Source organism: Hippopotamus amphibius, chromosome 14 (genome assembly GCF_030028045.1).
Source record: "Hippopotamus amphibius kiboko isolate mHipAmp2 chromosome 14, mHipAmp2.hap2, whole genome shotgun sequence".
Taxonomy (NCBI): Eukaryota; Metazoa; Chordata; class Mammalia; order Artiodactyla; family Hippopotamidae; genus Hippopotamus; species Hippopotamus amphibius.
Window position 1 is genome coordinate 52,377,549 of NC_080199.1, and position 27,865 is coordinate 52,405,413.

Below are 27,865 nucleotides of genomic sequence, written 5' to 3' on the forward strand. Positions count from 1 at the left end.
CCCACCAGGAATCCTCCACAAGCCACTGGACCAACCTTCCAACTGGGGACAGATAACAGAAGTATGAAGATCTATGACCCTGCAGCCTGAGAAAATGAGACCTCAAACACAGTAAGTTAAATGAAATGAGAAGATAAAGATGCAGCAGACGAATGAACAAAGTAAAAATCCACCAGAAGAAATAAATGAAGAAGAGATAGGCAGTCCACCTGGAAAAGAACTCAGAATAATGATAGTAAAGATGATCCAAGATCTCAGAAATAAAATGGAGGCACAGAGGGAGAAAATATGAGAGGTTTAACAAGGAGCTAGAAGAACTAAAGAACAAACAAAAAGTGATAAACAATATGATAACTGATATTAAAAATACTTTAGAAGGAATCAACAGCAGAATAACTGAGGCAGAAGAATGAATAAGTGACCTCAAAGATAAAATGGTGGGAAAACTGCTGCAGAGCAGAATAAAGAAAAAAGATTGAAAATAATTGAGGACAGGTTCAGGGACCTCTGGGACAATATTAAACATTCAAATTACAGGGGTTCCAAAAGAGAAAAAGAAAAGGTCTGAGAAAATATTTGAACAGATTATAGTCAAAAACTTCCCTAACATGGGAAAAGAAACAGTTGATCAAGTCCAGGAAGTACAGAGAGTCCCATATAGGATAAACCCAGGGAGTAAAACGATGAGATGCATATTAATCAAACTATCAAAAATTAAATGCAAGGAAAAAATATTAAAAGCAGCAAGGAAAAAGCAACGAATCATATACAAGGGACTCCCCATAAGGTTAACAGCTGATCTTTCAGCAGAAACTTTGCAGGCCAGAAGGGATCGACAGGATATATTTAAAGAGATGAAAGGGAAAAACCTACAACCAAGATTACTCTACCCAGCAAGGATCTCATTCAGATTTGACAAAGAAATTAAAAGCTTCACAGACAAGCAAAAGTTAAGAGAATTCTGCACCACGAAACCAGCTTCACAACAAATGCTAAAGGAACTTCTCTAGACAGAAAACGCAAGAGAAGGAAAAGACCTACAAAATCAAAACCAAAACGATTAAGAAAATAGTAATAGGAACATACATATTGACAATTACCTTAAATGTGAATGGATTAAATGCTGCAACCAAAAGACACAGACTGGCTGCATGGATACAAAAATAAGACCCATTTATATGCTGTCTACAAGAGACCTACTTTGGAAATAAGAATACATACAAACTGGAAGACATCCCATGCAAATGGGACTCAAAAGAAAGCTGGAGTAACAATACTCATATCAGACAAAATAAACTTTAAAATAAAGACCATTGCAAGAGACAAGGAAAGATAGTAAATAATGATAAAGGAAGAAGATATAAAAATTGTAAATATTTATGCACCCAACATAGGAAAACCTCAATACATAAGGCAAATGCTAAAAGCCATGAAAGGTGGAATTGACAGTAACACAATAATAGTAAGGGAATTTAACACCCCACTTACACCAATGGACAGACAATCCAAACAGAAAATAAATAAGGAAACACAAGCTCTAAATGACAAATTAGACCAGATGGATTTGATTCATATTTATAGGACATTCCATCCAAAAATAACAGAATACACTTTCTTCTCAAGTGCACATGGAACATCCTCCAGGATAGATCACATGTTGGGAAACAAATCAAGGTCACAAAATTTAAGAAAATTGAAATCATATTAAGTGCCTTTTCTGACCACAATGCTATGGAACTAGATATCAATTACAGGAAAAAAATGCAAAAAATACCAAAGCATGGAGGCTAAACTACATGCTACTAAATAACCAAGAGATCATTGAAGAAATCAAACAGGAAATAAGGAAATAATAGAAACAAATGACAATGAAAACCTACGTGATGCAGTAAAAAGCAGTTCTAAGAGGGACATTAATGGCAATACAATCCTACCTCAAGAAACAAGAAAAATCTTAAATAAACAACATAATCTTACACCTAAGGCCATTAGAGAAAGAAGAAGAACAACAAGAAAAACAAAGATAGCAGAAGGAAAAAAATCATAAATATCAGATCAGAAATAAATGAAAAAGAAAGGAAGGAAGCAATAGCAAAGATCAATAAAACTAAAAGCTGGTTCTTTGAGGAGATAAACAAAATTGATAAACTATTAGCCAGACTTATCAGGGGAAAAAAGGGGAGGAGACTCAAATAGACAGAATCAGAAATGAAAAGAGAAGTAACAATTGACACAATAGAAATACAAAGGACCATGAGAGACTACTACAAGCAACTATACACCAATAAAATGGACAACCTGGAAGAAATGGACAAATTCTTAGAAAAGCACAAACTTCCAAGACTGAACCAGGAAGAAATAGATAATTTGAGTGACCAGTCACAGGCACTGAAATTGAAACTGTGATTAAAAATCTTCCAACAAATGAGTCCCAGGGAAAGATGATTTCACAGGTGAATTCTATCAAACATTTAGAGAAGCGCTAACACCTACCCTTCTCAAACCTTCCAAAGTAGAGCAGAGGGAGAAACACTCCCAAATTCATGTTATGAGACCACCATCACCCTGATACCAAAACCAAAGATATTACAAAAAAGGAAAATTACAGGCCAATATCACTGATGAACATAGATGCAAAAATCCTCAACAAAATACCAGCAAACAGTATCCAACAGCACATTAAAAAGATCATACACTATGATGAAGTGGGGCTTATCTCAGGAATGCAAGGAATCCTCAATATATTCAAATCAATCAATGTGATACACCATATCAACAAATTGAAGGAAAAAAAAAACCCTTCAATACTCTCAATAGTTGCAGGAAATGCTTTTGACAAAATTCAACATCCATTTATGATAAAAAAAAAAAAAAAAAAAAAAAAAAAAAAAAACCTCTCCAGAAAGTTGGCATTCAGGGAACCTATCTCAATATAATAAAGGCCACCTATGCCAAACCCACAGCCAACATCATTCTCAATGCTGAAAAACTGGGAGCATTTCCTCTAAGATCAGGAGTGAGACAAGGGCTATTATTCAAGATAGTTTTGGAAGTTTTAGCCATGGCAATCAGAGAAGGAAAATAAATAAAAGGAATCCAAACTGGACAAGAAGAAGTAAAACTGTCACTGTTTGCAGATGACATGATAGTATACATAGAAAATCCTAAAGATGCTACCAGAAAACTACTGGAGCTAATTAATGAATTTGGTAAAGTAGCAGAATTAAAAATTAATGCACAGAAATCTCCTCCTTCCTACACACTAACAATGAGAAATCAGAAAGAGAAATTAAGGAAACACTCCCATTTACCATAGCAACAAAAAAATTAAAACAATTAGGCATACACCTACCCAAAAATACAAAAGACCTTTATGTTGAAAACCATAAGACACTGATGAAAGAAATCAAAGATGATACAAGCAGATGGAGAGATAAATCTTGCTCTTGGATTGGAAGAATCTGCATTCTGAAAATGACTATACTACCCAAAGCAGTCTACAGATTCAGTGCAATCCCTATGAAATTACCAATGGTATTTTCAACAGAACTCAAACAAAAAAATTTATAATTTGTATGGAAACACAAAAGACCCTGAAGCACCAAAGAAATCTTGAGAAAGAAATATGAAGGTGGAGGAATCAGGCTTCCTGGCTTCAGACCCTACTACAAAGCTACAGTAAGCAAGACAGTATGGTACTGGCACAAAAACAGAAATATAGATCAATGGAACAGGATAGAGACCTCAGAGATAAACCCACACAGATATGGGCACCTTATCTTTGACAAAGAAGGCAAGAATATGCAATGGAGAAAAGACAGCCTCTTCTATAACTGGTGCTGGGGAAACTGGACAGCTATATGTAAAAGAATGAAATTAGAACACTTCCTAACACAATACACAAAAATAAACTCAAAATTGATTAAAGAGCTAAATGTAAGGCCAGACACTATAAAACTCTTAGAGGCAAACATAGGCAGAACACTCTATGGCATAAATCCAAGCAAGATCCTTTTTTGATATACCTCCTAGAGTAATGGATAAAAAACAAAAATAAAAAAATGGGACCTAATGAAACTTAAAAGCTTTTCCAAAGCAAAAGAAATCAGAAACAAGATGAAAAGACAACATTCAGAATGGGAGAAAATATTTGCAAATGAAATAACTGGCAAAGGTTTAATTCCCAAAATATTCAAGCAGCTCATGCAGCTCAATATCAAAAAAAAAAAAAAAAAAAAAAATCCAAAAATAGGCAGAAGACCAAAATAAGACATTTCTCTGAAGAAGACATATCAATGGTCAAGAGGTATGTGAAAAATGCTCAACATTACTAATTATTAGAGAAATGCAAATCAAAACTACAATGAGGTATCACCTCACATCAGTCAGAATGGGCATCATTTAAAAATCTGAAAACAATAAATGCTGAAGAGGGTGTGGAGAAAAGGGAACCCTCCTTCACTGTTGGTAGGAATGTAAATTGATATAGCCACTATGGAAAAGAGTATGGAGATCCCTTAAAAAACTAAAAATAGAATTACCATATGACCCAGCAATCCCACTACTGGGCATATACCCTGAGAAAAACTATAATTCACAATGATACATGTACCATATTGTTCATTGCAGCACTATTTACAATAGCCAGGATATGGAAACAACCTAAGTGTCCATCAACAGATGAATGGATAAAGAAGATGCGGTACATATACACAATGGGATATTACTGAGCCACGAAAGGGAATGAAACTGAGTTATTTGCAGTGAGGTGGCTAGAGCTAGAGTCTGTTATACAGGGTGAAGTAAGTCAGAAAGAGAAAAAAAAATACCACATGTTAACACACATATATGGAATCTAGAAAAATGGTACTGATGAACTTAGTGACAGGGCAGGAATAAAGATACAGATGTATAGAATGGACTTGAGGACACGGTGGGAAAGGGAAGCTGCAACATAGTTAAAGAGTAGCACTGACACATACACACTACCAAATGTAAAACAGATAGCTTGTGGGAAGCTGCTGCATAGCACAGGGAGATCAGCTTTGTGCTTTGTGATGAAATAGAGGGGTGGCACGCGGAGGGTGGGAGGGAGGCTCAAGAGGGGGGGCATATGGGGATATATGTATAAATATAGCTGATTCACTTTGCTGTACAACAGAAATGAACACAGCATTGTAAAGCAATTATACTCCAATAACTATATAAAAAATAAAAGCCAAGATACAAAGAAAAAAATATGAATTTTACTTCAACCATAATTAAAACATTTGTGCTTTAAAGGATCTCACCAAGAAAATAAAAAGGTAAGCCACATAATGAAAGAATATATTTACCTCATAAAATATCTGCATCTAGAATATGTAAAGAATCACAAGTATTACAACTCAATTACAGAAATATCAAATATTTTAAAGTAAAACTACCACTTAAATAATAATCATAATAGTTATGTACACAAATAAGCTAGGCGAAGGACCAGTAAGAACTTGAAATTTGTTGAATAGTTTCAGATATTAGTCAAATGCAAATCAAAACAGAAATGAGATACTACTTTACACCCACTAGGATAGCTATAATCAAAAAGACTGTTAATAACAAGTGTTGTTGGTGGTACAGAGAAATTGGAACACTTGCAGATTGGTCAATGGAATGTATCATTGTGCAATCACTTTAGAAAACGGTATGACAATTCTTCAAAATGTTATATATAATGTTATGATATTACCCAGCAATTCCACTTTTAAGTATAAATTTTAAATAAAAACCTATGCCATATAAAATAGTGCTCACAAATGTTTATAACAACATTATTCACAATAACCAAAAGTAGAAACAACACATGCCCTTAAACTGATGAATGGAATTATACAATAACATTTTATTCAATTATAAAATGGAATAAATTACTTATATATGCTACAACATGGATGAACTTTGAAAACATTTTGCTAAGTGAAGGAAGCAAGTCAAAAATATAATACATTACATTCTTCCATTTATATGAAACATCCAGAATTGACAAATCCACATAAACAGAAAGTAGATGAGTAGATGCCTATGAGCTGGTCTTGGGGAAAGTGGATTAACTCCTAAGGGGTACAGTATTTCCTTTGGGTGATGAAAATATTCTAAAATTAGGTAGTGTTTATTGTTTCTCAACTTTGTGAATACATTTAAGAATATTGACCTGAATACTTTAAATGGATAATTGTATGTTATATGAATTATTTAAAGTTTTAAGAAAAAATAAAATTAATTAGAAGCATGTTAGGAGAAGTTACAGTCATTGTGTGATAACGTAAAAAATATTTAAATCAAATATGGTGAAGGATTGGGAAGAGACAGGCTAGATTAGATAGAAAGATGATGAACAGATGGCAGATAGATAGATAATCTCAACTGAGTTAAAATATCCATAGGTAGAATATGAATGTAATTTCAAAGAAGACTGAGAGAAAACTACACGTTTAAGGGCAAAAACCTAAGATTGATCTGTGTGCTTTGTTATGTAAACATATTAGCTATTGGCTGTTTTCTCATCATGCAAAATTAATGAAAATTTTGGTCCTTGTACTGAGGGTTTGCTCTAATTAAGGAGCAGTGCTTCATGAATGGAATCTCCTAATTACATATAGCCCAGTAAAGCTCCTTCTTTTGGTTCATAGATTATCAGGAGTATATAAAGTACTTATTCATATTTAAGTTTCATGGTAGTGTAAAAGATGAAATTATCTGGAGGAGTATGAAAAAAAAGCTAAATTTAATGTTGTATCTGTAAATAGCAAATATGAAAAGTCTATTGTGAGTAAACTTATTTTGTAAAAATAGCATTGAACCTGTTTTTAAAAATCTAATCAGTCTTGGGTACCCTTCATATCTTTCTGTGTCTATCTAACATTTTATTCATGAAATAAATAAGTGGTAAAAACATTCTCTTCATGTGTTTAAAAAGACATTTATTTTTATATATTCAACTAGTTTGGGGATGTTACTTTGCTTGACTATAACAATAAATGTGTATTTCTCAAATAGTCTAAAAGAGAGTTGTTTCTAAGATCAATGTAGAACCTATCTCTTACCTAAATTTTACGTCTCTTCTTTTAGATGACTTTCTAAATCATATTTTCAAGATATCAAAGATAGAAAGAAAATGGCCTTATAGCTAACACATGAAAATGTTAAATGATTATAAGAAAATGTGGTAAACTTTCATGTGCTATGATTTGAATAACAAATATGATGCTGTAAATGTATTCTCTATGACTAAGGAAAAGGAGAGATAAGAGTCAGATACATTTTAAAGGAAATCACACTGCAGTTATAAGAAAAGTTGATTTGGTATTGGTATTTGGAACATACATTTAAGATAAGACATGGTTAAAAATATTGGGTAGAAAGTGAATTATTGTCTTTTATAATTCTCTTTTTTAAACATATTGGGTCACACCATGTCTTTTTTTTCTAAGTCAATATTGCAATAGCCATTGAAAAATTAACATAGGCAGTGTCATTGTCATTTTAGTCATTCTTTACCCTTGCATTTTAACATAGCTGGCAAAGTGACTTTGTCATAATTAGTTCATTAATAACACCTCATTATGAAGTAATATACATTCATTTTGAAGCTTGCAGAAAACAAATATAAATAGAATTTAAAAATAAAAATAAATCACCCCACCTGGATTTAATCAGTGGTAACATTTTGCTTTCTTTCCCTTTGGTATATTTACTGTGCAATCTTTTGTCACTTATTTTCCAAAACATTTAGAATATATGTATATGTCTATGTTTTAGAAGACACCTTTATTACCTAATTTTTGAATTGATTTCATCTAAAATCAATTAGACATTTTTTGAGTCATATTTTCAGCTTTTTCATACTCTTTCAAATTTTTCCAGTAGTAGGAAGTATACACTTATATATTTGATAATGATCCCAACTCTCCTTTGTGCCATCTGTTTAGAATGATAGTTTATTTGTAATTTACTTTAACTTTTAAAATAATGTTTTAAAGATATATGTGAACTAAAAATGATTACTATGAAAAAAAGATGGTACACAAGAAAGAAAGAAACATATTGGCATAAGCCAGCCATACTAAGAAAAGCACATCTGGTTCATTGGCCAGAAAGAAAGATGGCTGAACCTGTACTTAGGACTGAAAAGTACTATTACAGAAAGAAGAGTAACATCTCACTTAGTAGGTCTGAATTTATATTTCTGTTAAATCAGAAATTATTTTATAAGCATGAAAAATGAGCCAGTAAATGAGACTGAGAGTCTCCTTGATTGGACTCTGTAATTTTGTAGAATAGCAAGCCTGTAAAAAAATCGTATTTTGAGTGATTATTTTTTTTTAGGTTAAATGCTCTGGAGAGTGACAGTAAGAGTGATTCTGGAACAAAAGATGGCAGTGAAGTAGAAGGATGTGGGATGCATCCCTCTCCACAGATGCATCAGGAATACAACAAAAGATGCAATAATTCCCACAGAGAACAAGCTAAACATCAGCAAACAACTATAGACACCAGAAAGGACTGCAAAGATCCCAACATAACCAGGTAAGACAGAGGGAAAAAAAAAAAAAAGAAGAGGAGGAGAAGAAAGGAAAAGGACAGGTCCCACACCCTAGGGTGGGGGGATCTGAAACAGAGGGGAGATTGTTGAATTAGGGGAAAAGTCTCTTATCTGATGGGTAATTTCCCTAGGTCAGAAGGGAGGCATTTAGGAGTGTTCAAAGAGGGTGAAGCAGCTTAGCTGTGGCAGATGGGAAAAAGTGAGAAACACACAGAGGGTCTGAGCCACGGCTCAGCATGCCCGGACTGAGACGTCAATTCACAGCTGAACAGGGGGTCTGGAAGCTGGAGCTTGGGAACTGGAGAATGGGTTCAGGGTGAGAAACATTATTGGCAGTGGGGAGACAGACTGAGAGGACAGGAGGGAAGAAATCCACAGCAGAGAATGCCTACTGCAGAAAGCTGTGAGGCCATAGTGGCAGCTGGATACTGCTGACTCACAAGCAGGGGGGAGGAGCCACAGGAATAGCTTCTCTCTGGGTGCCAGCAATGGACAGAGGAAGGACCCCTGTGGGCCTAGCTAATGCACTCAGTGATAGCAAAGGCCCTGTGGTGGGGTTGGCCTAGAGTGCTTGCAGCTGAGGGCCAAAAGCCCACAGAATGGCCCAACTCTGGAGACATTCTGTTTACACCTGAGCCACTGGCATCCCTCTGCAACAGGCACTGCCATGGCCGACTGAATTGCTGTGACCCAGGCGGGGCATCCCATGGAGTGGTAGCTGGGGGCAGGAGCCACAGGTGGAGTTGTGCTCTTGGCCTGAAATGCCCAAGCTGCCATGACACAGGCAGGACAGCACTGCTCACTCACTCCCAGGGGAAGGGGCCACTATTGTACCCTTTCCCTCCCTACACACAGTGCTTACAGATGAACAATAAAGGAAGCTCTGCTGGTTGCAGAATAATACAAAAAGCCCAAGGTGGGTAGAAGGACATTTACAGCAGAGACCAAAAGGAAACAGAAACATTAGTTTTAAGTCTATGGATCTGGTCCATTCTGGGGTTAGTTCTAGTTTTTTTTTTGTTTTTGTTTTTTTAATTAAGTATGATCTTAGTCCTAAGGGATCTACACATTTTATAACATATTTTTTATTTTACTTTTTATTCTATTTTTATTTTTAGCCTTTTTATATATTTCTATTTCTAGCTAAGTTTTTTGAAGTGCTGACTGTATCTCTCCTATCTTCTTTTAATCTCTATCTTTTATACATTTCTACTTCTTTCTTTTTCTTTTCATATTTCCAGTCACAGTATGCTCTTCTGTTGCCCTGCCTTCTATCCTTTTATAGTTTATTTTCTCTTAATATACTTATAAGCAATATTATCAGTTTGCTCTGTCTCCTTGCTTTATTCTCCAGATGACACACTGCTTTGGTATTTATTACCAGGTTTTTTTTCTTTATATTAGTTCTAAGTATAATTGTCTGATTTCATTCTGAGAAGCTTCAGTCTATCTGGTGGTACTCTAGCTCTTTATTATATTTGATCCTAGCTTTCAATATCTCCCTGGATTTGTGTTTGTGTGTGTGTGGTGTTATTTTTTTGTTTGTTTGTTTGATTGTTTTTGCTTTTATTTTGTTGTTTTGGTTTTGAATTTCTATTGGTTTTCTCTTTGAATGTCTGATAGCATACTGGGGTTCTTCAGTCAAGTCTTTCTGGTGCCTTATGGTCTATTGGATTCAGTATTTGTGTGTCTTATATATGTATATGTTTCCTTGACTTAGTATTTGTTTGGCTCAACATGCTGACATTAGTCTGGGGCTTTGGCAATCTTCTTTAAACCCCTTTATTGCTGGGACAAACAATGCCTGAAGTTTGGACTACTATGAGAAAACAAAGAAACACCATGCAGGCAAAGGAGCAGGAAAAAAATCCACAAGGCAAAATAAATGAAGAGGAAATAGGAAAATTGCCAGGAAAAGAATTCAGAGTAATGATGGTAAAGATGTTACAAAATCTTGATAACAAAATACGGGAAATACAAGAAACTGTTAATAAGGACTAAGAAGAATTAAGAACAAACAGTAATGCACAACAAAATAACTGAAATTAAAAATACTCTAGATACTATAACCAGAAGAATGACTGAGGCAGAAGAACGAACAAGTGAGTTTGAAGATAGAATGGGGGAAATAACTGCCAAGAGCATGAAAAAGAAAAAAGAATAAAAAGAATGGAAGACAGTCTCAGAGACCTTGGTGACAACATTAAGCACACCAACATTCGAATCATAGGCATCCCAGAAGAAGAATAAAAGAAAGGGTCTGAGAAAATATTTGAAGAGGTTATAGTAGAAAACTTTCCCAACATGGGAAAGGAAATAATTAACCAGGTCCAAGAAGCACAGAGAATCCCATACAGACTAAACCCAAGGAGAAATACACCAAGGCACATATTAATCAAACTAACAACAATTAAACACAAAGAAAAAATATTAAAAGCAGCAAGAGAAAAGCAGCAAATAACATATCAGGGAAAACCCATAAGGATAACAGCTGATCTTTCTGCAGAAACTCTGCAGGCCAGAAGGGAATGGCAGGATATACTGAAAGACCTGAAAGAGAAAACCCTACAGCCAAGAATACTCTACCCAGCAAGAATCTCATTCAGATTTGAGGGAGAAATCAAAAGCTTTCCAGACAAGCAAAAGTGAAGAGAATTCAGCACCACCAAACCAGCCTTACAACAAGTGCTAAAGGAACTTCTCTAAGTAGGAAACACAAGAAAAGGAAAACACCTACAAATGCAAACCCAAAACAATTAAGAAAATGGCAATTGGAACACACATGTCAATAATCACCTTAAATGTAAATGGATAAAATGCTCCACCCAAAAGACACAGACTGGCTGAATGGATACAAGAAACCCACTTCAGACCAAGGGATACACATAGACTGAAAGGAAAGGAATGGAAAAAGATATTCCATGCAAATGGAAGTCAAAAGAAAGCGGAGTAGCAATACTTATATCAGAGAAATTAGACTTTAAAGGAAAAACTATTACAAGAGGCCAGGAAGGACACTACATAATGATCAAGTGATCCATCCAAGAAGAAGATATAACAATTGTAAATATCTATGCACCCAACATAGGAGCACCACAATATATAAGGCAATGCTAACAGCCATAAAAGGGGAAATCAACAGAAACACAGTAATAGTGGGAGACTTTAACACCCCACTTACATCAATGGACAGACCATCCAAACAGAAAATACATAAGGACACACAAGCTTTAAATGACACATTAGACCATCTCGACTTAATTGATATTTATATGATGTTCCATTCAAAAACGACAGAATACCCTTTCTTCTCAAGTGTACATGGAACATTTTCCAGGATAGATCACATCTTGGGTCACAAATCAAGCCTCGGTAAATTCAAGAAAACTGAAATCATATCAAGCATCTTCTCTGACCACAACACCAAGAGACTGGATATCAATTACAAGAAAAAAAATGTAAAAAATATGACCACATGAAGGCTGAACAATACTCTATTAAATAGACAAGAAATCACTAAAGAAACCAAAGAGGAAATCAAAAAACATCTAGAAACAAATGACAATGAAAACACAACAACCCAAAACCTATGGGATGCAGCAAAAGCAGTTCTAAGAGAGAGAAGTTTATAGCAACACAGTCCTACCTTAAGAAACAGGAAAAATATCAAATAAACAACCTAATCTTATGCCTAAAACAATTAGAAAAAGAAGAAAAAAGAAACCCCAAAGTGAGCAGAAGGAAAGAAATCATAAAAATCAGATCAGAAATAAATGAAAAAGAAAGGAAGGAAACAATAGCAAAGATTAATGAAACTAAAAGTGGTTCTTTGAGAAGATAAACAAAATTGATAAAGCATTAGCCAGACCCATCAGGAAAAAAAAAGGAGAAGACTCAAATCAACAGAATTAGATGAAAAAGGAGAAGAAACAACAGACACCACAGAAATACAAAAGTACAGGAGAGACTACTACAAGCAACTATATGCCAATAAATTGAATAATCTAGAAGAAATGGATAAATTCTTAGAAAAATACAATCTTCCAAGACTGAACCAGGAAGAAATAGAAAATATGAACAAACCAATCACAAGTACTGAAATTGAGACTGTGATTAAAATCTCACAACAAACAAAAGCAAATTCTATCAAACATTTAGAGAAGAGCTAACACTTATCCTTTTCATACTCTTCCAAAATATAGCACAAGGGAGAAAACTCTCAATCTCATTCTACAAGGCCACCATCACCCTGGTACCAAAACCAGGCAAAGAAGTCACCAAAAAAGAACATAAGAGGCCAATATCACTGATGAAGATAGATGCAAAAAGCCTCAACAAAATACTAGCTAACAGAATCCAGAAGCGCATTAAAAAAATCTTATGCCATGATCAAGTGGAGTTTGTCCCTGGGATGCAAGGATTCTTCAATATAGGCAAATCAATTGATGTGATACATCATATCAACAAATTGAAGGATAAAAACCATATGATCATCTCAATAGATGCAGAAAAACATTTTGACAAAGTTCAACATCCATTTATGATAAAAGCTCTCCAGAAAATGGGCATAGAAGGAAATTACCTCAACATAATAAAAGCCATATATGAGAAACCAAAAGCCAACATCATTCTAAATGGGGAAAAACTGAAAGCATTCCCTCTAAGAACAGGAACAAGACAAGGGTGCCACTCTCAGCGTTATTATTCAACATAGTTTTAGAAGTTTTAGCCACAGCAACCAGAGAAGATAATTAAATAACAGGAATCCAAATTGGAAAAGAAGAAGTAAAATTGTCACTCTTTGCAGATGACATGATATTATGCATAGAAAAACCTAAAGATTCTACCAGAAAACTGCTAACACTAATTGATGAGTTTAGTAAAGTAGCAGGATACAAAATTAATGCACAGAAATCTCTTGCATTCCTATACACTAACAATGGAATAGCAGAAAGAGAAATTAAGGAAACTCTCCCAATCACCATTGCAACAAAGAGAATAAAATACCTAGGAATAAACCTGCCTAAGGAAGCAAAAGACCTGGATGCAGAAAACTATAAGATACTGATGAAAGAAATCAAAGATGACACAAACAGGTGGAGGGACATACCATGTCCTTGGATTGGAAGAATCAACATAGTGAAAATGCCTGTACTACCCAAAGCAATTTACAGATTCAATGCAATCCCTATCAAATTACCAATGGCATTTTTCACAGAACTAGAAATCTTATGATTTGTATGGAAATGCAAAAGACCCCGAATCTTATGATTTGTATGGAAATGCAAAAGACCCCGAATAACAAAAGCAATCTTGAGAAGGAAAGATGGAGTTGGTGGAATTGGGTTTCCTAACTTCAAGGCCACAGTGAACAAGACAGTATGGTACTGGCACAAGAATAGAAAGGAAGATCAATGGAATAGAATAGAGAACTCAGAGGTAAGCCCAAGCACATATGGGCACCTTATCTTTGACAAAGGATGCATGAATATACAATGGAAAAAAGACAGCCTTTTCAGTAAGTGGTGCTGGGAAAATTGGACAGCTACATGTCAAAGAATGAAATTAGAACACTTCCTAACACCATATGCAAAAGTAAACTCAAAATGGATTAAAGACCTAAATATAAGGGCAGACACAATAAAACTCCTAGAGGAAAACACAGGTGGAACACTCTATGATATACATCAAAGCAAGATCCTTTTTGACCCACCCCCTAGAATAATGGAAATCAAATCAAGAATAAACAAATGGGACCTAATGAAACTTAAAAGCTTTGGCACAGCAAAAGAAACCATAAGCAAGACAAAAAGGCAACCCCCAGAATGGGAGAAAATACTTGCCAATTAAGCAACAGACAAAGGATTAATCTCCACAATATACAAGAAGGTCATGCAGCTTAAAAGCATAAAAACAAATAACCCAATCCACAAATGGGCAGAAGACCTAAATAGACATTTCTCCAAAGAAGGCATACAGATGGCCAACAAACACATGAAGAAGATGCTCTACATCACTAATCATTAGAGAAATGCAAGTCAAAGCCACAATGATGTATCACCTCACTCTGATCAGAATGGCCATCATCAAGAATTCTAGAAACAACAAATGTTAGAGAGGGTGTGTAGAAAAGGGAACTCTCCTGCACTGTTGGTGGGAATGTAACTTGGTACAGCCACTATGGAAAACAGCTTGGAGGTTCCTTAAAAAACTACAAATAGAACTACCATATGATCCAGTAATCCCACTCCTGGGCATATACCCAGAGAAAACCATAATCCAAAAAGAAACATGTCCCATAATGTTCATTGCAGCACTGTTTACAATAGTCAGGATGTGGAAGCAACCTAAATGTCCATCAACAAATGAATGGATAAAGAAGAAGTGGTATATATATATAATGGAATATTACTCAGCTATAAAAAGGAATGAAATGGAGCTATGTGTAATGAGGTGGATAGACCTAGAGTCTGTCATACAGAGTGAAGTAAGCCAGAAAGAGAAAGCCAAATATTGTATGCTAACTCATATATACGGATCTAAAAATAATAATAATAATAAATGGTACTGATGAACCCAGTGACAGGATAAAAATAAGGATGCAGATGCTGAGAATGGACTGGAGGACACAGGGTTGGGGGCGGGGGGGTGAAGGGGAAGCTTAGAGAATTGCATATACATATATACACTACCAACTGTGAAACAGATAGCTAGTGAGAAGTTGCTGTATAACAAAGGGAGATCAACTCGATGATGGGTGATGCCTTAGATGGCCAGACTGGGGTGGGTAGGGGGGACGGGGAGTCGTGGTAGCGAGGGGATATGAGGATATATGTATAAATACAGCTGATTGAGTTTGGTGTACCTCATAAGCTGGTACAAGAATGTAAAGCAATTATATTCCAATAAAGAGCTTTAAAAAAGAAGCTAATTGATACATAATAATTCCAATTTGTGTTTATGCATATAGAAATAAAAATAAAATTTAAATTAAAAAAAGGTTGCTAGCTAATAAATATAAAAGGAGAGACTGGATTATAAAATTGTGATTATAAAACTGCCAACAAAATAGCTGCTGAAAAGTGATTCATATTGTTTCAACGTCTTTCAGAGATTATTTTCTATGTACAAAAATGTACCTTTAAAATGGAAACATCTTGAGCCATGATCTTAACCAAATGACCAAACTTTAGGATCATAAACATTGAGATTTTTTCCATTATGCAACATTTGAGATGTTGCAAAATAAAGTGCATTGTAACATCTCTGTGGTCTTCCCACCAAAAATTTTACTGGAATTTAATCAAATAATAAGATTTAAATCAGTTTATAGGAATATAGGGAATAAAGTAAGAAATCAACTGAACCAGCAAGAGTAATACAAAATATCCAGGTTGTGAATGTAAAACCATGCATCAATGACAGTTCACATATATTGCTGTTTAGAGTAGATATTTTTATAAATGCTTTACAAAATAGTTTGGCTTTACCTAGTAAATTTAAACATGCACCTACCCTTCACCTAATATTTTTACTCTTAAGCATATGCCCTAGAGAATTTCCCATATCTATGAACCCAGTGATGTGCAGCAGGTTATTCATAGTAGCATTTTTCATAATAACCCCAAGCTGGATGTGATCCAATGACCATCAATAATAGAATAGAAAATATAAATGCTTTGTTCACCAAAACATACCGTATTAATTACACAGGTATAAAAGTTAATACAAAAGGTAATGCTTGAATTCACATCAATGTATCTCAAAAACATGACTTTGAGTAGAGGATAAAAGTCACAAAAAATATATGAGCATAACAAAACCATGTTATCTGTAAGTGCACACATGAGAGATATACATATGAAGTAAAGGAACGATTACCACAAATATAATAGAAGAGGTTTTCTGTAAGCAAGGGACAGAGATAAAGAGGTGTCAGCAATGAGGTTTCTAAGGTTTTGGCAAATTTTATTTTTTTACCTTAGGTGGCTAGTATATGGGCCTGTTTTATCATTATAATTTAAATTGCACACATATAGTGCCAAAAACCATATGAAACAAATAAAATGCAAGCTCATATGGTACTAAAAAGAAGACTGCCTACCTTTCATTTGTGAGCAATACTATTATGCTAAGGATATATTGCCATCATGGAAGTCTGGAAAATAAATACATTTTTGGTGTTAAATACACATACATATAAGACAGTTTTATGTCCATGTTAAGCATCTTTTCTTTTTTGTAGCATGAAGAAGAGATTGCACCCCCAGGAGAATAAACTGTCATCACATCTCAGCATGGTCAAAGTCACCTCATCACAAAATGACAAAAGTGATATAGTACTGATTGCTAAACTTTTGAAAGTTTTATTTTCTTTTAGTAGTTTTATTATCAAAGGTTTAGGAATAATAATTTTGCTCTTCTATCATGGAAAAATCCATATTGATCCTCCAAGTTGCCCAAATGTTATCATATGATTTCTCTTGTAAAGTCTATCTAGAATTGAGTCTGGAATCTTGCCTAATATATAATATTTAATTTATGAATATTATACATTTTTCCCTTTGCATGTTCATTCTGAGTGATCGTGACAGGTACATTTCAACCTTTTCATCATTATTTAACATTGTAAACAGTATGTGCCATATAATGAATAATCTTTAAATATTTTCTGAAATAATATTTCTCATTCTCCAAATGGATTTAAAACCAGAAAATGCCTGTTTTATGCTACTATGATGATATGTGATGATATAAAGAGAGTCTGGTGTCTTGTCTCTGGCTTTGATTTCATATCTTTGTAGATTCTAATTGTTGATGAATTTTGACACCAATTACAAAATAAAATTTTTATTTCAAATAAAATGGTCTCATTTCATAAACTCTGAAACAGTCCTCTATCCATGACTTCTTTAAGCTATTTATATTATTATTATTAATAATATCTCAGGTTGGAATTACTTAAGGCTATAAGTGTTCAGAAATGGTGAGCCATATCCTCCTGTTCTTCTTCAAAAAGGGAATAAGAAAGAAAGGAAGGAAGAGAAAACAAAATAGCATATCACTAGTTCTACACAACATCAATCGGCTTTAAGAGAAAAAATGAATGTAAGAAACAAAGAGAATTTAACTGTTTCATATTTTCTGTTTTCTGCTAGTATAAAGCAAGCCATTTATACACACTCACCTGCATATGAGGGAGTATTTTAATGACCATAATCATTCTATAGAGTTTTACAATAGTTAACTGCTCATTTTCCAAATAAATGAGTATTGAAAATACTGAGAAAAAGAAGAAAATAAGAGGAAGTTTTTCTTCTCTCCTTTGAAAAATCTATTAAACTGATTTTCTTCAAGGTCTATGTAGGCAAAATGATTGAGGTTTTTTAAATAAAATTTAATTCAATACTTAATATGAAATTGTTGTCAGAAGTACCTAACATTATTATAGTATATTTATCTATTAAAGTTTACAGATAAAGATATGCTTTGGTCTCTTGTTGATCTGGCCAGAGTTATTTGCTGACACAACAAGTAATTCTCTAAAAAACAAGAGCGGTGAAGCCAAATAGCAAATCCTAAGGTGAAAAATCACAACATTGTTTGAACAGAAGAGTCTGTGCCTGAGCGCAGGTACAGTTCCTAAATTTCCAAGTTATCTGAGCTAATTAAGTTCCTTTTTGTTTTACCTACATGGAGTTGAACTTTGATCACTGATGCCAGCAGAATACAGACTAATAAAGCAATCAGTGAAAGTTTCACTGAAAATTTGTGGGAGAAGGAGTTTCAAAAGACAGAAAGTCTAATATTAATTAGTCTGGGGACGCTAATGAAAAAAATACATAAAAGGGAGATGGAACAGCAATACCGAGAATATTTTAAGAGATGTGCAGAGAAGAGAATGATTTAATGTACATTTTAAATTAAATTTTGTATTACTGAGTGTAATATAAGCCAATTCTCTGTTATCTGACACTGAAGTTTTAGTAAAATCATTCCATAAATTGGTAAGATCAGGTTTGGGAGTGGGGTATGGGGAGCAAATTTTTTACCTTGAAAAAATAATCACTAATATGAATTGTGATAGTTGACCCATTTTGAGAAGAACTTTAAGACTGGTTACATTATTGCTGAAAAAAGAGCCAAAAGACTAAACAGAAACAGAGTGGGAGGAGAGGTTAAAATATTTCATGGCGACCACTCTTTTATTCAAACAAAACAGGAAACAAAAGCATATATTTAAATGACTCTGAAGGAAAATAATTATTAAGCAGAGACAGTCAATGTTTGAAAAAGCCCATTATGACTAAGCTCACAAAACAAGAACATTTACTGTGAAGGTTAATGCACTATATATTACTTATTCAACTTCATTTAGCCATTGTCAAAGATTCTGAAATTGAACTAGAGGTATCACACACAAGAGAATACTTTACTTTGAAATACCCACACACTTCAGAATATATAAGCATAAAATCCAAGGTAAGAGTCTCTTTATATTAGTTGTTGTTCTGTATTAGGATCATGAGGAGTCTTGCATATTCATATAATTGTGGGCATGAATATTAAAAGCGACTTTTACATTGACATCTTATTAGATTACTGCCTGCAAAGCCAAAAAGGAAAATTTGAAAATGGTTAACATTTAGCTTCTATGTTGGTCATTACCAGAGAAGGTTATTATTACCTGACATTGAACCAAGATATACTTTTTTAACATTCTTCACCATTGTCATAGACAGTTAAAAAGTACAAAAGAATAGAACTATAAGGATAAATGATAAAAGAAAATAAGTTCAGAAAAAGATAAAGGGATTGTTTTTTTTCTGTTTGGTTTTATTTCAAAGACATCCTCTTGTAACCTTTATTAAAGCAAGTGATTAATGTGAAACATATTCAGGGAGAATTCAGTAGTAGCAACTGAAGTATATTTTCCAAATCTAGCCTATGAATGACATTGCAGAATTAATATTTAAACAGCTTCACCTTTCAGCTACAGAATGTGCTAAAAATCCGGCAACCTGGGTCCCCTTAAGTTTGTTTCCTGTTATAAAATTATTTAAATCATACTGAGAGAACTACAACTTATCTAAATTTCATAATACCAGAAAAACAATTAGTTTTGTGAAAGTAATTTGAACAACTTTCTGGGACGATTCGTTGCACTATCACTAAAAACATTGATAAATTGCAGCTTAGATGGTGAAATTTATCTTAGTACTGATAAAGCAGCAGAAAATGGCATTACCTTAAACTTGCTTCACTGCTTCCCATCAAGAGTGTCTTAAGGGGATTTAAGGTAACTCTCAATCTTCCCATCTTTTCTAGGGGAAAATCTGTCAGAACTCTGTCATGACTTCGATACATTTTCCCCTTCCTAAGGAAAGTTCCCTCACTGCCCAGTAATGCAAAGTCCCAAGTGAAGTCATAAATCTTATTTGGAGAGTGAAGCTGCAGTCTGAACCAAGTAGGATATTTGGAATTTGTTCTCCTTTGGGTTGGAGTATTGTATAGTTATGTAATTTATTTTTGTATTGCCGGTGTTGTTGCCACAAATATGGTTCAATACGTGCAATATTTTTCCCCAAAGAAAAACTTCAACATCAGAAAAGAAATCAGGTTTTTCCTATTTTTGAAGAAGTAAGTGAAAATTATTATTTAAAATATTTTAGTTGCCTCACCCAATTGAAAGCTCAAAGCAAATGTTGATACCACTAGACACTAAGAAACTGACCTGTTAGAATAGACCAGACACTTGGGGCTCATCTGAAGAGTACTGTATCTTGACCAAGGGCTGTTGGGATAACTTCAGACAAGTTTAGTTGTTGTTAAATGACCACAGGCATCTCTTAGGAAGAGTTGGCCATGGAAGAATACCATGGGATATTCTGTATCGCATAACATATAATACATGCACATTCAGCAGATCACACAGAATCCCAACCCTAAACCTTAGCTACAATTTTTCTGTGCAATGGATGAGGCCAGGAATATGTTTGTGGGGGTAGAGGGATATTGATGCTTAACAGTTGTCTAGGCAGATTGAAACAATTACATCTGGTATCCCAACCTCTGTTAATGTGAGAAGGTATTCTTTGATCCATCTGAGTCTTTGTATATCACACTAGTCCAGGTTTGTGAAGGTCTAGCCAAAGTGGGTTTGCCATCAGGAATTGGCAGAGGTAAATGTTGGCACTATGTTTTGTTCAGTTATATGGGCACAAGTTAACTGCCTGCCTGAGTTGCCAGTTTACAGAAGTTCACCACATTTTCTGCCTAAGAATAAAATTTAAGAAACAACAGACAGATATACACCTATGCAGCACAACACAATGAGCTCAGAGACATGATTCAGAATTCAACTGTCTATTACTGAGATCACATGTGTTTAGTATTGGGGTTATTTTTATCTTTTATAGCTATTGCCTTCAAGGTTCTGTGACTTTTGTCTGGCTTTTATTTTCTCTATATATGGCACTATTGTCTTAGGTAGATTTGGTGCCTTTAATAAAAAGGGATGGGAAAAATGTCATTTTATTTTTATGATTTAATTTAGTTCAAACTTTCCTGTTAGAAAATGTTGATTTAAAAATGAAGTTTTTGGAAGTGAGTCACAGTCTCATTCATATCTCATATTTATGCAATTAAGAAGTCAGTGATTTTATATTTGAAAATGTGTATCTGTGTAAGAACACAACAATCAAAAAAGATTGTGTTCTGAGTGCTTTGAGTTTAGCTAATTGTAAGAACAAAACAAAAATAAAACAAACAAACAAAAAACCCTTTCTTTTTAACATGTTATTTTACTATGGGGAAATCATAGGCAAAATATATATCTTCAAAATGGACTTTATATCAGTATCTTGCATATCTTAATAAGTGAACATATTATTTTTCTGTGAGAAGAAATGCTTCAAATATATTTAAGTGGCTTGTAATAGTTTCAATCTTTTTGTTGGATGGTGCCAGCTTAAATTATTAAGAAGTGAGCAGTAAAATATACTGTTTACTTACGTGAATGCAGATAAGATATGAGAATTTTTTTAAAAAGGTAACAAAACAAAATATCAACGCAATGCACTGTCATCTACTTCCATAAAAGGATTTTAAGGTGGCAACTCATTTTTATCAAAAGAATGCAATTATATATTTGAGCCCTTATCAAATCTCTTATACAAATATACTTATCAACATCTTGAACATGAAAGAGTGTTTAAATATAATTGGATAACTTTGACTCTTGTTTTTCTAAATTTTTATGTGACTGCACACAGCATTTCTCACACTTGCCTCCAAATGTGGACATTGCTGTATTATCCCAGTGTTTTTTCCACAAATTTATTTCACCATGGGACAGTGCCTCCTTGTTTATTAGGATCTAAGTGGAAGTGTGTGGCCAAGACAGTGGCGTAGGAAGACTCTGAGCTCACCTCCCCATGGGTACACCAAAATTACAACTATTTGCAGATCAACTGTTAATGAGAAAGACCAGAAGATCTTCTACAACTAAAAATATAAATAAGGAACCTTGACGATATGGATAGGTGGGTGGCAATCCTGTATGGTCAAGACCCATACCCTTAGGTGGGTGACCCACAAATGGGAGAATAATTACAATTGCAGATGATCACCTCAAGGAACAAAGAATCCAAGACTCATATCAGGCTACCCAGTCCCAGGTTCCTACACCCAGAAAATGAGCCCTTAGACTATTTGGCTTTAGAGTCCAGCAGGACTTACTTTAGGGAGAGCCAGAGGGCTGTGGGAAATAGCGACTCCACTCTTAAAGGGCACACACAAAATCTCACATGCTCTGCGACCAAGAGCAGAAGCAGTAATTTGAAAGAAGCCTGGGTCAGACCCACCTGTTGATCTTGGAGAGCTTCCTGGAGAGGAAGGAGGCAATTGGAGCTTATCCTGGGGACATAGACATTGGCAGCAGACATTTTTGGGAGCTCATTTTTGGGAGCTCATAGACATTGGTGCTGGCAAGCATCATTTTGGAATCTTCCTTCAGGCTTATTAGAGTCAGGACCTGGCCCCACTAATAAGCCTGTCAGCAGCACTACTGGGATGCCTCAAGACAAGCAGCCAACTGGGTGAGGACACAGCCCCACCAACCAGAAGGACAGTTGCCTTAAGACACTCTGAGCCCACAGCCCTCCCAGGACTGGCTTGTCTACCAGAGGTCCCAGGACCTGGCCCTTCATATCAGTGCACAAGCACTAGCCTCAGGATCCCCCAGAATCCCAAGGCCGGATGTCAAATTCAGCCTCAACCACCAGCAAGCCTACATCAGGTCTGGGATGATCCCATGATCCTGCAGCCAAAGATGTCAGTACCTGGCTCCAACATCAGCAGGCTGACATTGCCCTTGCATCTTTGGACCCCAGCCCTGTCCACCAGCAGATCAATACCAGCTCTGAGACACTTTGTACACCTCAGCCAACTGCCCAAGGATCCAGCCTCACTCACCAGTGGTGGACACCAGCTTTAGGACAATCTGGATCCCACAGTCAGCCCTGTCAGGAACCACTACCAACCACCAGCAAGCAAACACTAGAGCTAGGAACCCCAGTTTTCTGCAGTTATTTGACTTGTGACCAGCCCTGCCCACCAGCAGCAGGCAGCCTCTGTACAAGGCAGGAACTGACAACCAACCAGATCAGAGGCCAGCTATGCCTACCAGACCAGGCAGAGTAGTCAGCTTGCCAAAACAGAAGGACCCACTCAGCCCACATAGGGGCACCACTAGAGCATATAGCTCTGATGACCAGAAGGGAGTATGCTGCTAGGACACATAGGACATCTCCTACAAAAAGGCACTTCTCCTAGACTGGGAAATATAACCAACCTACCAGATTCATAGAAATAAACACAGCCAATAAGGCAAAATGAGGAGACAGAGGCATATGTTCCAAAGGAAGTAATAAGTTCCCAGAAAAAAAAAAAAAAAAAAAAACTAAGTAACATAGAGATAAGCAATCTACCTGATATAGAGTTCAAGGTAACAATCATAAAGATGTTCAAAGAACTTGGGAGAGGATTGGATGAACAGAGTGAAAAGTTAGAAGTATCTAATAAAAAGTTAGAGAACACAAAGAAGAACAGAGGTGAAGAATACACTAACTGACAAAATACACTAGAAGGGATGGATGATGGATTAAATAATGAAGAGGACCTAGGGAGGATGGCTAGTATTGATTATGTATTTTTTCCCATATGGTTTTACATTCAACAGATAGTTCTTTGACCCTCCCATTTGATTTTATCTAAATAAACAATTTTCTTTATGACAATAAGATATTGTCCTTGTTTGAGGTGCCCAGAAGCAGAATTTGAGATGGCAATTTTTCATAAGTTATTTATTGAGGTAGTACTCTCTGGTGAAGTCTGTGAGAACTGAGCAGGAGAAAAAACCAAGCAAATTTACCTGAAGTTTAGACTCAGCCTGATTTCACAGGGAGACTAAGAGTGTCAGTTGCATCCCAAGCTGTCCCGCCTTGAGATATTTTGAAGCCTATTATCCATCAGTCATTGACTGTGGATAGGTGCGGGCAAGAGAAGACATATCCTTTGAGGTATTTCAGTCATCCCAGGGCAATTCTCTAGGAAAGGGTGTGTCTGGCAGTCTTTAAAAATCAATACTCACACAATCTGGGTCATGAGTAAACAGGTCTGGTAAAAGTAATCCGGGAGTATTACCTGTTTATCCATAATGCATGTATTCTAGCTTTTCACTTCATGTTGTTTTAACTTGCTAGACTAATTCTTTCTGGGATTGGCAGCAATCAGCATAATGAAGGTCCAGAATTCGGCCACAAACACCATTACCGACGCTGTTAAGCCAGCAACCACTGCAGGGATCAAGCAAGAATACAATATAAGATTTTGGTCTTTGTGAAAACAACATGCACTCATGTGAAGCAGGGCCCCAGCAGGAAATTTATTCTAGGGACCCAGAGCAGATGGTACAGTTGCCAATTGACCTTTATGGAACATTGTTCACTGCTTGACTTTAGTGAAATAAAGAGGCAGGAAAAAAAATCAGCTTTCCAGTTCTCAAAGATCTATTTAACCCATCGAAGTATTTGTTCAGTAACCATACACACACATTGAAATAATTCATATTGTCCTCAAAATGATTCTTTATGAGACTGAAACTTGGGGTTGATAATATTAGGGTTGCCAGATAAAATACCAGATTCTCAGTTAAATTTGAATTTCAGATAAATAATGAATATTTTCCTAGTATAACTCTCATCACACACTATTTAGGACATACTTATAGTAAAACATTCATTGTTTATTTGAAATTCAAATTTAACTGGTAATCTCATATTTTTACCTACAAAATTTATCAACTCTGGTCAATAGCCAGAGTACTTGGAATATCATATAGTTACAATGCAATGGTATGTTACAATCTCAAACAATGACACTTTAAAAAATCATTTGAGTTTTTATTATCAACATATAAATTAAAGATAAAGTCATTTTTACAAAGAAATAAAGGGAAATATCAAAATATATTCAAGTGCTCAAATTTTTGCTCCTGTTAACTTCTTAGAAATATCAAACATTAAATATACACTTAAACACACAGGTATACACACAATTTTGCATCCTCATTAAGTTTTAAAAGCTACTGCTTTGTGGAGTTGCAGTATCAATTTATAAATGATATATAAAAAGAAAAATCTCTGCTCCCTTTCAGTGCCAGTTGAAAATGCATTGCATTTCCTTCTCTGCTGAGCAGAGTGGTGCTGCACTCCTTTCTATAATATCATTTGGAATTGGAGACATTCATCACACTGAGGAACCCCACCAGTTTGAAGGAAAAGGAAATTTCTTTGTGTGATCTCCCTCTAGGAATGGAGAAAGGAGTCAGTTTTTCTTGTCCACCCTTTCTTTTTCTTTTCATTTTTGTATTATTGTTTGAGAATATTTATTGCTGCAGTTATTCCTTTATCTACTCACACATACCATTAACAAGCCAAAGTGAGTGCATATGTTCTGTATATGCAACACCAGTTGGTTTATTTTTAATAAAAAGATCCTGAGGGAACAAAACAGTTTAAAAAGGTGAAAATAATCTTTAACAATTTAAAATTAATAATAACAAAATTTCTAGCCATATAAAGGAAACTTGATTTCACTTTAAGAGAAAATATTTTTGATTTGCTTAAATAGACTTTCATGGCAGAGCTCTACAGGTCATTCAGTTTTAATTTTATTTCAAAATAAATTTGAATTAATCCAGTGTTTAGGAATCTTGAGGCTTAGATCAATAAGAACAGTAAAAGTTCGCTAATCCATTCACAACACTGGACATTACCAGGATGTTAGTAAAGTGTTTGGTTTGGTCTTTTGTTTGTTTGCTTGCTTGTTTTTTTTCCTTGTTGCTATTTTAGTTTTAACTTTTAGCCTTTTTTCAGTTTTTCAGATGCCTGCTTTGTTATTCCCTACTGGCATTTCAATCACAGTTGTACCTAATTTCTAGTTTTTAAATTTATCTACTTAAACAACAATAATACATTTCTGCTTTTCTGATTGGACATTGACTGAAACAGCACTTCAGCAGATGTACACAAAGCAAAGAGGAATAATAACTACATGCTGTCTAAAAAAGCAATAACAAAATTATCTATATCTTTAGATCCTGAGAATTAATATTGTGCAAAAATACAAAAATGGAAAAGAAAAGAGAGGAAAAGACCAAAGGGCAATAAAAGCATTTTAATTTGTCTTTCTCATGATAATATAAATTTGAGATAGTGATATTGAAGAGAAAGGAGGGAATAAACACAAGTATAAGTAGCAATATGATAGGGGTAGCAACCAGAAGAATAAAATATAATGGATAACATGCAAATCAGCATAGAAATTTGATCTATAAAGTGGAGGATAGGAAAAGAAGAAAATGATATATAAAAGTTGATCAATGGAAAATAAAAAGTGGCAAAAAAGATTCCTGATGTAACAATTATTTTCCAAAATGTAACTGAGTAAATTATAGACGATGAACAAAGACTCTCAGATTTTTTTGAAATCTTGCACAATATATAAGATCAAGAGCTGGCCAAAGAGGAAAAAATAAAAAGAGAGCGAGAAAGAGAGGGAGCAAAAGAGAACACAAGAGAAATGGTGACATAAACAACTGTTAAGAAAAAGGAAATGTCAACTACCCCAAAGAAACATATTTAAATTTAAGGATTTCTTAAAAAGTGTAAAATAATAGAATGAAAAAAGTATAGTTTAGGCATATATGATTGAAAGAAATGTTACAGCTCAAACACATAAAATATGCCATGATACAGAGCATTTGAATAACATAATTAAAAACTTGAACATTTATGATTGATAGGTGGAGGGAGAACATATCATGTTCATATGTATTGTCCTCTGCATTTGTAAATGCAATGTTTCTGGATATATTATTTAAAGATGAAGAATAGTTGTATGAAGATAATTTTTAAATGTGGTTAAAATTTTTAAAGGGCAATATAAATAAATGCATACACAGTCTTCAGTTTATGGTATAAGTTGACATGATAAAGCTTCCAGGTAAAGTCTTCTCAAAGCAATCTAGAAATCCAGGTAAAGTCTTCTCAAAGCAATCTAGAAATCCAGGTAAATTCTTCTCAAAGCAATCTAGAAATCCAATTCCATTTTTAATTAAACATCTGATAGATTTTTAATTAAATATATTTTACAAAGTCTTAGGGAAAAAGTTCACAATACTTATGGAAATGTTGGAATTAAAAAAAATGAAGTAAGATGATTTGTTCTACAGATGTCAAAACATGTTAACTATTCATGGTGATAAAAACAAATAAGCTAGTGAATTAATTAATTAATGAACAAATACAGGCAAAAAGATGTTACTGGGAAATAAATAGAAAAATAGACTTCAGAAGATAATTGAGTGTCCAGCAAGAGACACATATGAAAACACAAAATGTGATCAAAGAAGTATTACAAATGTGTGGACAGTAATGTTTTAGAACTAGCCCAATATATGGACTAAAATAAAATAGTTTTTATACCATACACAAATGTGTCCTCTAGTTGGAAAAAAAAAGATCTAAATGATAAAGAAGAATTTTAAATATAATGTAAGAAAATATATGAAAATATATTTGTCACATTAAGGGAAATAGTTCTAAAAGAAACCCAAAAGCAAAAGTCATAAGATAAAATTTTTTGGCTTTGAAATCATTAAAAGCAATTATATCTGCTCAATGGGGAATACTATAGATGGAGTGAACAGGTAGTTCACAT